This window comes from Oncorhynchus tshawytscha, linkage group LG01, assembly GCF_018296145.1.
Source record: "Oncorhynchus tshawytscha isolate Ot180627B linkage group LG01, Otsh_v2.0, whole genome shotgun sequence".
NCBI classification, from domain to species: domain Eukaryota; kingdom Metazoa; phylum Chordata; class Actinopteri; order Salmoniformes; family Salmonidae; genus Oncorhynchus; species Oncorhynchus tshawytscha.
This window is the reverse complement of record NC_056429.1, coordinates 65,520,893-65,533,565: the sequence shown is the minus strand read 5'-3', so window position 1 is coordinate 65,533,565 and position 12,673 is coordinate 65,520,893. Positions and strand designations below refer to the sequence as shown.

Genomic DNA, 12,673 nt, shown 5'->3' with positions numbered 1-12,673 from the left:
CTGACGCAGATCGCACTGCAAGTCCTTCCTCTCCCATCTCCTCACTGTTTTAGAGAAGCAGGTACCCACGTGCCATCTCCTCATTGGTTATACCCACGTGGGTGACCTGAAAGACGAACGAGATCCGTGTCGGTAATGCACCTAATTTCAACCTAAGTTGCCAATCGCAATATAAAGTCAAGAGAAGAAAAGGCCTGGAAGGAGGAGAGATGACTAGAAACGACCGTTTTATGTGTGGATTAATTGGCGGAGTAGAGGACCTTGTGCATTTCAGGTAAAATAACAACTCAATGTTTATATCCCAAGACAAATTAGCTAGCAACAGCCAGTTGGCTAAATAGGACAAATTAGCTAGCAATTGCAAGCTAGCTAGCTAAATTGCCATAAATGTTTAATGCTTTTTGACCTGTCCCTAAATTAATATAATTGGTTCAGAGTTCGTTTGATATTTTAACCTGCGTGTCGTGATATCGTTTGGTGTGGGGGTACAAAATGCATTTATGCACGATGGCGCACAATGGCGCATGTGCCCAGCCGGTTTGGGTTCTGTGTAACTGTAGTCTAAACAATACCCAAATGGAGATTCAGTGGAAATAAAAATATCATTGATTTATCAAGACCAGTCCCTATGCTTGTCTCAGAGCAGTGCGAAATGGTGCTAAAATTGTTGACCACAGCGGGTAGGCTATTGCTTCAAATTTCAATATGCTTGTTAAATAAATAAGACCTACACCTCTTTTAACAGCACATTACTCAACACTAATGAGACTCATGTCAACTACGGTGGGCCTATAGTATATTGAAAACAATAAATACATATGGCTCTCCTGTTGGCAGCCGGCACGGGTATCGAATCTGTAGCAACACATTTTGCACTGTGATGCAACGTCTTAGACTGCAGTGCCAATCGGGAGGCCCCATCCACAAAGTATCAAAAAACAGAGGTGTTGGTAAAGGTATATTGTCCTGCTAACAACCCATAATGGGCTATTATAATACTGTACATGGTGTCCAGGTCAGGATAAGCAAAACATTTATTTTTAAAGACTATTAGAAAGAATGTTGGTACTTGTTTATTTTGATCCAAAGCCATGCATGAGTGAGTCACTCAGCTTTATGTAGGTGCCGGGCTATATGACTGTGCCATCAACTTGATAATATTTAACAATATTTTGGAGGTTATTTAGTTTTTTTTTTTAAAGTGAGCAATTGTAATCTGAATAAAGGCCAAAATAATATTTGTAAAGGCCAAAACTTTTATTACTGTTTTTAGAGGGAGAGAAACGCTGGGTCAATTGTGCACAGACCTATGGGACTCCCAATCACGATGTCACGGCAGATTTCATCCTCTTCCTCTGAAGAAGTGAAACAAGGATCGGACCAAAATGCAGCATAGTAAGTGTCCATGGTTTTTAATGTGAAAAACTGAACATGAACACATATACAAAATAACAAAATGAACTGGCAATGAAACAGTCCCGTGTGGCACAGACACAGGAAACAATCACCCACAAAATACCCAAAGAATATGGCTGCCTAAATATGGTTCCCAATCAGAGACAACGATAGACAGCTGCCTCTAATTAAGAACCAATCTAGGCAACCATAGACATACAATTTATCTAGACAGGATACAGCCCCATAAACATACAAACCCATAGACAAGACAAAACACATAAAACCCCCATGTCACACCCTGACCTAACCAAAATAATAAAGAAAACAAAGATAACTAAGGCCAGGGCGTGACACACGGTCGGATGTGATACATAATAATAATAATACCTTTTGTTGAATTATTTGTTGTGTCTTTTCTGGTGTATTAAACAGAAATTTCAACCAATCATGGCCGGTTGTGATACAGCCAACCTAACTAAGAAATACATTTGACGATATAATTCTCCCCCTACCCTTCTTCTAGGCAAGTCTATTGTCCAGGTACCTGCTAATAGCCATAATGGCTGTGTACAATGTGACTGTGTGTGATTGAAAGAGTATTTTCCAGAAAGCAACATTTTATTTTACCTTCATTAGACAACTTTGTTCCAATATTTCTGTAATATTTATTCCCATAATAATTCGTTATAGATCCATAACTAAATAAACATCTGCATTTTGAAAGAGTATTTACAATAATTATTTTATTAACGAAAGCATAAAGATGCTGATGAAGAAAGTGGTGTACAGTAGTGTACAGTATATGATTTATCCGTCATTTTGCGGTTGCATGAGGTCGCTCACACGCAGCTTTATGTAGGTGCCGAGACTACATGACTGTGCCATCAACTTGATTATTTAGCAGACATCATTGCTTATTTTCAGTCAACACATATATCATGGAATATAATTGATATTAATATAATTGAACATTTGTTTCTCCATGCTTGTCTCAGTGCAGCGTGAAACGGTGCTGAAATAGTAATCCACAGCATATATATATATATATATATAAATATAAAACAATATTTTGTATGTATTTTTTTTAAATGACAGTGAGTGATTGTAATCTGAATAAAAACCAAAATAATATTTATAAAAGGCCAAAATATAGCCCTGCTAATAGCCATAATGTCGCTGTACAACGTGACTGCAACCTTGTTACAATATTTCTGCAATTCAGTGATATTTATTCCATAGTAATTATGGATCCATAACTAAATAAACATCTGCATTTTGAAAGAGTATTTTTATAAATATTTTATTAACGAAAGCATAAAGATGCCGATGAAGAAATACAGTACTGTACAGTATATGTCTTTACATTTGGATAATAAAGCATTTTGAAGATAAAAGACACCTGCACTTGTATTTTAGGCTACTGTGTAGTCTGACAAGTAAACATAGCCTAAAGGTACATACTGTAGTAAACATGGGAATGTTTCCTAAATCCTGACATAAGGGAGAGCAGGCCATGTACAGACTTTCTCAGTGACCACAAGTACTCATTAAATCCATCTTTAATGCTTTTCTGGGATGCATCAGTCATAGACAGAAACTTCTGAGACACAGTATCAATGATGAACACCCAGAGGTTCACAGGGAAGCCACATTTGCCTTGGTCAGGTTGTCAGAAGAGGAATGGAAATGTCAGGGTGAACTGACAACCTGACGAACCCGCCAGGTATGTTGACTCTGCCTGTGCGAGGTGGAGTTCCAGAGCTCACAGGTGTCCCTGTGACTCCATTTTGTTCCTTGTCCTCTTCAACGCATCATTCTTCACCTGACTCTGCCAATGGCGCGTGGCTCTGGACCAATGTTGTCCGTATCACTGCCCTCAGATAAATGTTTCTCTTTCTGCTGGTCTGCCTTCAATGACGCGATCTCGGTCTTCAAAGTTTGAATCTGATCCATGTGCACCTTCATCAGATGAGCAGAATGGTACCGCCCTGAGCCCCCATCAATTACAGTGGCCTATGATAGAAATGGTAGATCAATTAAGAATTAAAAGTGACTCCAACACACAAATGCTGCGTACACATTTTAAGAATCTAGCAAAATGAACAGCTTTCTTGGCAACCATGTGTTTTTTTCCTCGGTATGGCCCCGTTGTCCAGCCATTTGTCCACTGATGGTTGTCGGCATGGTTGTATGTGTCACGCCCTGGTCTTAGTATTTTGTGTTTATATATTTATTTGGTCAGGCCAGGGTGTGACATGGGTTTATTTTGTGTTGTGTTTTTGTAGTGGGGTTTTAGTAGGTATTGGGATTGTGGCTGAGTAGGGTTGTCTAGTAAAGTCTATGGCTGCCTGAGGCGGTTCTCAATCAGAGTCAGGTGATTATAGTTGTCTCTGATTGGGAACCATATTTAGGTAGCGCCGGCTTTCACTGTGTGTTTGTGGGTGATTGTTCCTATGTCTGTGTTATTGCACCAGTTTAGGCTTTTTCGGTTTTCACGTACGTTTATTGTTTTTTTTTGTATTTATCGTGTTTATTCTTCTATTAAACATGTATCGATTTAACCACGTTGCATTTTGGTCCGACTCTCCTTCAACGGAAGAAAGCCGTTACAGTATGGTCTGCAAAAACACATTCACGTTTTTAGTACACAATTTTTTTACATCTTATTTTTATTTAACCTTTATTTAATTATCAATTTTATTACAGAGTATGCCTACACATTGATGGGCTTTATACACTTTTTTTAAAGAAAATGCACTGAAACCAAAATACCTTTAGTATTGGTGGTCCTCTCACCTCCGGCTCATTTTCAAGTCCTCTTGTGGTTACGGTCCTAACCCTGGAAAGGGAAGCACCATTGAAAGAAGCTGGCTTGATGAAAATAATGTCCATTTTGTCTGTTCTCTTTGGTCGCAATTCCATTTTCTTTAGATAAACAGCTCATTTTTTGAATGGTAACTGTGTGAGTTTGGGGTGGGGTGAGGAGTACTGGAAAGGTGTGACTTTCAGCTTACAATCGACCATAAGTATACAGCAGATCGCCGATTTCCTCACTTTGATTATGCTTCTAATCGGGCTATAAGTGTTTGAAAACCTGTTTTCAAAATGTCACAAGCTCTCCATCACTACTGTAAATAAAAACACAGCATCTTGTTTACATTCTTTACTGTAACCAAAATGTCACAAGTAATTTGTATCTACCTTTCCAATTGCTTTTAGAGTGGCACATTTTTCCCACCATTATTAGTTACATTGTTTTAGTTTGAACGTGCAGACTGGCAAAAAGAACAGCGGGAACGTTTCCCTAGTCAGCGCCATTGTTAGTGCAATGCCCCTTAAAATGTTGCTCTGTGCTACCCAGTGGGTCCAAATTAATCCCATATATTATGTTCTAACAAAAAAATTGTTTTAAATTCTCTAGTACAGCCAATATGTTAAGAACAGTCAAATGCTTCTCAAAGATGCCCTCTTGTGGTCAAACTAGCACTAACTAGCAACAATGGCTGACACTAACGTGCCATAGAATTCTGCGGCAGCCCAAAAGCTGTGCTGCAGTACGACACAACTTTTAAAGGAAGAACCACCGTAAGGTATAAACACTGACGCTTTGTACATTATCTGGAAATAATGGATGACTTGGTCTGCCCAAGTTTATTAGTTCCAGATAATGTACAGAGCAGGCATTTATCCCGCTTTTACCATGGTTGCCAAAAAAAACAAACATTTACCAGTAAAAATGATATGTTTTCATTGAGATAAAAATGTTGATAAGTACATTTATACTATTTCATCCTTCCACTAAACCTGGTTGTTAGTTCTATCAGTTAGGTTGCTAGAGAAGAGGACTTGGTGTTCATTCTATTTGTTTGATTGCTATGCATACTGGCAATGTTCTTATTCCTTGCTTGCTAGCTAGCCAACTATGACTAACACAGTCACGCCAACTCTGCAGATAGAATAACATTAAAGTAGCTGAATTTGTGTTTGTTTAAGCTGTTTTCTAGTGACATTAATTTGGATGCATCCATGCTACTGTGCATGGATGCATGACACCCACACAAAGTACATTTAATCTATTTAAATAGAAGTTTTAAAATGATAAAATATCACATATTTTTTATGTTCATGTTGTTGATAGCTGCAATATAACATTACTACCTACATTTAATATAAATATTTTTTATTGGGTGGGCGGGGGAGTAGAATCGAGTGGATTGTGTACCAGATGTTTGTGCTACATGGGACAGGTCATAGAAGCAGACAGGTAGGTTTATACAATCCCCAACTGTTGCAAACCAAATAGTAACATGGTAAAAGAATGTGTAGATGCTTTTTCCCCCCAAGGGAGATAAAGTTCAGGAATCACCTGTCTGGGCTGTAGGACAGTGGAAATATGACATTAACAGGTAATTGTATTTTTGCATGTGTTGTTGTCCCACCAATCAGCATCCGGGATCCAAACAACACGTTTTATAATAGCACTATAATGTGCACTATCATTACAGTATTTGACCGGCAGTAGCGATTATGTAAATATCCCCCTTCATTTCTTCATCGGTTAAATATACAGCCGAAGGAACCCCGCAGCAGGGGGTGGGGGTTGAGAGCAAAATGCCTGCAGACACCCCTGCCATTTACTCCCCTGCCACTCAAGGGCCATGCCAGAATGCTGGTCCCCAGGAGACTGAATACACTATGCCTCATGAATACAGATGAGGTGATACAGCTGCAACACCACAGGAGCTACACTGCTACATTTACTCATAATCAGTTCACTTTAAAGTTTGAAGTTCAGGATTATCAGAGGACCCGCACTGCATGGATAGTAGCGTGCATGGATATAGTAATAGGATCATGGATTGACACTGACACAAACACAACTTAGCTAAAGTTCACACAATAAAGGATACTGTTAAAGTTGCAACAAACAGTATGTGGGTCGTTCCACCAATTCGGTGCCTTTTGAAAGGTTTTTTATTTTATTAGACGAGTTGACAAACAAACATGGACATTTGACTATGACCATTCATCTCAATTGGGCTTAACTTTTTTCTACACACCAGTGAAAACACTGTTCCGCCGTGCCTGTGAACAGACATGAGTTAACCCTGCAATTGTTGTAAATGTGTAATTGGTGCTTCGTTTTAATTGCATTTAATTGCTGCACAGTTTCTGTAAGTCTACCGTTAATTTTGTCATAGGCTTGTCGCATGGATTGAATTAGGCAAATGTATTTATTCTTGTTAACAGGTTTTTGTTTTGTGAAAAATTTACAATGTTACTTATAATTTTTTTTTTAACTTACCTATTTAATTTGCCTCTTCCACTCTGGTTTTAGGCTATTTAAAGGGGAAGGGCACCTGCTGATTTGGCCTCATTTCAATACGGTGTTATTGAGTTTCTCCATGTGGTCATTCCTTGAAATCAGGAAATGCCCATTTGTCTCTGCCATTGGTCACTTCCGGTGTTATGAGACCGATGGTTTCTCAAAGAGAACGTTTGTTTATATTGCAGGTTAGGATAATTAACGTGGCAGGTTAGGATAATTAGCACTGCAGGTTAGGTGAATGGGGTTAAGGTTAGGAAAAGGGTTAGGATTAGCTACAATGCTACAGTTGTCAACAACTGTTGTCCCTGACAAGAAAGAAATTGCCATGGGCCAATGGTGAGTGTCAGTGGGTGTAACTTGACATCAAGAAATGCTGCAATTACACCCTTCTCCATTTTTTGGCTTGCTCATCAAGAAATGCTGGCGGCCATGACAGAAGCCAAAAGTGAGTTGATTTGGGGGTGTTTAATGTGGGTGTTTCTTGGGTGTGTCCTTGTCACCACGAAGACACACACCCCTGTCAGAACCTTACCCACAACCGTTTCCACAACCGACTCCTTCGACTCCAACCACAGACTCCAACCAATAGTCTATGGCTGTGGATTGACTGCACTGTTTGAATGGAATGTTGGCATATTGGCAGTTAATTAAAACAATTAAATGGAATCATTCATATAAAACTGGCTGGCAAACATACAGTAGAGATATATTCTTCAAATTCATAATTTTACACAATATCTTATCACAGCACAGGCAAACCATAGTTCACCAACTCCCTGACCAAAATGGCTGACCTCTATCCCATCATAAGAAGGTTCATGTCCATTATAGTATTCTAGTTCCTAATTCTATGGAACATAATGAGTTTGTTAAAGGGGGTGCATACTTTGAAAAGATGTGCCCAAAGGTTCCAACCAGCTCTGTGACCTTTGACATGTTGGGTTAAGAATGCACTATAGTGGTGACCCTAGATTGAGTCATCAATACTTTTACTCGCCACTGTTGCCCTCACAGAGACAGAAGCGAAAGCTAGGGGAAAAAAATACTGCTGCCTCAACTGCTAGGCAAGGAAGATAGTGATGAGGATACTGACATTTACACTGACAGGTGCAAATGACATGGTGCCACCTGTAACAAATCAATAACGAGGGTAAACACACGTAGATGCCGTTAACAAGCTTCCTGTTACTTGTGCAAGCTATTACACACGTATCGCGGCAAATGCATAAGAAATATAGGGAGAATTACTTTATTCACCGCGAACGGCGATCAGAGTTTACCCACGTGCTCAATTTAAACACTTGCCCCCAAATTTCCCCTTCCCCAAAACACGTGTCAAATATTGGACTATAAAATTGTGCCTTCCTGTATTGTGCCTTCCTGTAATGTTTATTCTACTGAGCCATTTACTTTATGTTCATATTCTTGTCTTTTATTATGTCTTATTGTTATTGCATCGAGAAGGAACCTGCAAGTAAGCATTTTGTTGGACAGTTATACCATGTGGATCCCATACATACATACATACAGTGGGGCAAAAAAGTATTTAGTCAGCCACCAATTGTGCAAGTTCTCCCACTTAAAAAGATGAGAGAGGCCTGTAATTTTCATCATAGGTACACTTCAACTATGACAGACAAAATGAGAAAAAAAATCCAGAAAATCACATTAAGGAATTTTTAATTAATTAATTTGCAAATTATGGTGGAAAATAAGTATTTGGTCAATAACAAAAGTTTATCTCAATACTTTGTTATATACCCATTGTTGGCAATGACAGAGGTCAAACGTTTTCTGTAAGTCCTCACAAGGTTTTCACACACTGTTGCTGGTATTTTGGCCAATTCCTCCATGCAATTCCTCCTCTAGAGCAGTGATGTTTTGGGGCTGTTGCTAGGCAACACGGAATTTCAACTCCCTCCAAAGATTTTCTATGGTGTTGAGATCTGGTGACTGGCTAGGCCACTCCAGGACCTTGAAATGCTTATTACGAAGACACTCCTTTGTTGCACGGGCGGTGTGTTTGGGATCATTGTCATGCTGAAAGACCCAGCCACGTTTCATCTTCAATGCCCTTGCTGATGGAAGGAGGTTTTCACTCAAAATCTCACAATACATGGCCCCATTCATTCTTTCCTTTACACGGATCAGTCGTCCTGGTCCATTTGCAGAAAAACAGCCCCAAAGCATGATGTTTCCACCCCCATGCTTCACAGTAGGTATGGTGTTCTTTGGATGCAACTCAGCATTCTTTGTCCTCCAAACACGACGAGTTGAGTTTTTACCAAAAAGTTATATTTTGGTTTCATCTGACCATATGACATTCTCCCAATCTTCTTCTGGATCATCCAAATGCTCTCTAGCAAACTTCAGATGGGCCTGGACATGTACCGGCTTAAGCAGGGGGACATGTCTGGCACTGCAGGATTTGAGTCCCTGGCGGCGTAGTGTGTTACTGATGGTAGGCTTTGTTACTTTGGTCCCAGCTCTCTGCAGGTCATTCACTAGGTCCCCCCGTGTGGTTCTGGGAATTTTGCTCACCGTTCTTGTGATCATTTTGACCCCACGGGGTGAGATCTTGCGTGGAGCCCCAGATCGGGGGAGATTATCAGTGGTCTTGTAAGTCTTCCATTATCTAATAATTGCTCCCACAGTTGATTTCTTCAAACCAAGCTGCTTACCTATTGCAGATTCAGTTTTCCCAGCCTGGTGCAGGTCTACAATTTTGTTTCTGGTGTCCTTTGACAGCTCATTGGTCTTGGCCATATTGGATTTTGGAGTGTGACTGTTTGAGGTTGTGGACAGGTGTCTTTTATACTGATAACAAGTTAAAACAGGTGCCATTAATACAGGTAACGAGTGGAGGACAGAGGAGCCTCTTAAAGAAGAAGTTACAGGTCTGTGAGAGCCAGTAATCTTGCTTGTTTGTAGGTGACCAAATACTTATTTCCACCATAATTTGCAAATAAATTCATAAAAAATCCTACAATGTGGTTTTCTGGATTGTTTTTCAAATTTTGTCTGTCATAGTTGAAGTGTACTTATGATGAAAATTACAGGCCTCTCTCACCTTTTTAAGAGGGAGAACTTACATACATACATACACATAATAGAATTTGAACCCATTTCTTTACCACTACATCACTGGATACAATGGATATCTAGGTGATACCGTTACCATACAAAACCAATAGTGAAAGGTATGAAGGTGGCCTTTATTCTATACTGTCATTCATAATTGAGCATTCAGTCATCAAAAATAAAACGTAATTTATGAAATGAACACATTGCAGTTACATTGTAAAGAGTCAGGTGAATTTGTCCATCCCAAAGCATTGCTGATTCTGGCCCAGATTAGCATAGCCTGTAAAGAATTATTGAGATCACTTAAACAGGCTATACTAATTAAAGCCAGAATCATCAATTCAGATCTTCAGATTTCAGCCCCAAATGGAAGAACATCCACTTGGACAGACTGCAAAATTAAAAATGTGGCATCAGTTATCATAGGATGGTTGGATGTTAATAGATGACTGATGTTAATCTACAAGATCAGAGGACAGGTTATCTGCTGATACTATAGTAAGTCCACACACCTATCTAGAGAATTATATAATTGGATCTAATAATGTTCATATTCACCACGGAACGTGGAACTTCTTGTATCTTGCTTTTGTATCTTAATCATAATTTTCTCTGGAGCAAATGACTGAGACATGCCGTTCAGCTGAGCACAGTACAGACTCAGTAGTCAGGAGGAGAAAATGTCCTGTTCTGTTTCTGTCCGCTCCTTAAACAGTCTTCATCTCACTGCCGCATAAGTGAATTATACCACACAGAATGTATCACATACCAGCTGCAGCCTTTGTCTCCTCAATGACATACTACACGGGGGGGGGAGTGAGATTGATGGAAAGGGAGAGAGAGAGAAAAGATATGACCAAAGAGATGGAATTAAGAACGGCCTCAGGAGAGGAGTGGTACAATTTACGAGAATGCTGCCCAACTGAAGCCAAAATCAGAAACATATAAGTTCCCTAGTTCCCTATTATTCACACTGCCAAACACGCAACAGAACCAGACAAATGAACCAGAAGAAATCATACAGCTCTGATATGAAACCACAAGGTTTACAGTATTAACTACCAAAGGGATATGACTTAACATTTTCATTGTGCTTCAAAATTGTTCGGCATGTCTGAACGTGTAGCTTTTAGAATAAAACATGCTTTAAAAGAATCAAGCATAAATAGTTTATGGCACTCGAGAAAACCCTTTTGATTTGATCATAAATCAATTTACAGTCTATGGGCTTATAAATGGAATCTTTCATCATTCATCACTTTAATCATACATCAAGATCAATCTATTGGAAGGTTTTCCTATGGATACTCATTTGGGCTTTATACAATGGGTGGGTCTAATCCTGCATGCTGATTGGTTAAAGCCGCGTTCCAGACTGTGTCTAATCCACAAATTACCACTGGCTTAGGCTATGACGTCGACATGCCTATTTACTGTTCCATCTCACCAGCCCAATCAGGCAATATATTAAACTTGATCTCCACTGTAAAAAAGCATTTAGACATGATCTCCCATTTTTTTAGACTAGCATTTGGTTTTCAACAGCTAACAGTGGAGATTTGTATAAACTTTGCTGTCTGTCTCTCTGACCTTTGCAACATTGTTTCAATATTAAAATTCAATATCCACTGACCCATTGAGGATTAACGTGTCAGGATTAGACAGACATATCAGCCAGTTGAAATCATGATTCAGCATTATTTTTATGGATATAGAAATGTAAACAGACAAACGAATCAATAATAAATTCCTAAAAATTATTTGAATGAAAATATGTAATTATTTGATTATGTTGGGAACCCGGTGTATTAAAATAATAATGTCCGCGTGATTTGCATGCACTTGAGTTCATCTCGGACCTAACAACACCCATGCCAATATATGCTTCAAACATCAGCTTCTTGGTCATTATCACTTAAGAAGAAAATGACTGCCCTAAAAGGACTCACTCAAGAGACGACACAGAGAAGATAGTATAGGAAGACGATCTTCTGAACTAGATTCAGTCCTTTCAAGTATTTCTTCAAATAACACTGGGGGATTATTTATGTTTGAGGGCCAATCAAGATTTCCATTATGTGTGACATGTCAACTCATTTTGTTTTCCTTTGAAACGCATGAGACCGTAAATTGATGACCTGTCACAGAGAATGATGCTTTCTCTCAATTGTTGCAATATCATGTTCTTCAAAGTAAGACATCAAGCAGGTTGGACTGGTGGACCAAGCTCTAGTAGGCTTTACTCACTGATTTAGAACAGGTAAATAAAGATAAGCAGTATATTCAAAACTCCTTCATGTGAATTGGGAAAACAAGATAACATATTTTAAAGTTCTGATCAGTAAATGCATAATGCCAGAAAAGGTTAATGTGGGCTTCCATTAAAATACTAGGAGTAGTCCTGAAAGATGTGCTAGAAAAGTTCATTTTTAAGTGGTTTCACTATGATGCAATATCCAGTGAGCCATTCCTTGGTGCTACTTTTGCTGGATATGGTTTGTGAATTTAAAAGAACCTAAAAAAAAACAATTTATAGAGAAACATTACAGTAGACACATAACTTTGGACACTGTCTCAAGCAGGAAAGGTAGTGGGCGTTCTTGCAGATGCAGTATAAGAAAAAAAAGATATGCAACTACTGAAATGGAACACAGAAAACAGAAAGTGGCTGCCCTGAATATTAAAAAAGTTACATCTCGTAACTGTTGTGGCTGGGATGTGTATGCAAATGTTACCATTTCTGAATATTGGGTAGAACAAGTAGAGACAATCCAGAGAAATTAAAGCATGCTCTATTAGCGGACACATTACTAGTCAAGATTACTATGAGTATACATCACACTGATTTTGGAGAAGTTTTGG

The 12,673-nt window shown here is 38.9% G+C and overlaps 1 long non-coding RNA gene across 1 annotated transcript in view; it reads right to left on the bottom strand.

Moving 5' to 3' along the window:
- Positions 1-2,726: 2,726 nt before the first annotated feature.
- Positions 2,727-12,673, bottom strand: part of LOC121847478 — a 31,070-nt gene continuing 21,123 nt past the window's right edge. The window contains exons 2-3 of the long non-coding RNA XR_006084332.1: positions 4,171-4,237; positions 2,727-3,411 (exon numbers count right to left, since the gene is read on the bottom strand). This is a non-coding gene — a long non-coding RNA (uncharacterized LOC121847478). The remainder of the gene's footprint in view (positions 3,412-4,170; positions 4,238-12,673) is intronic.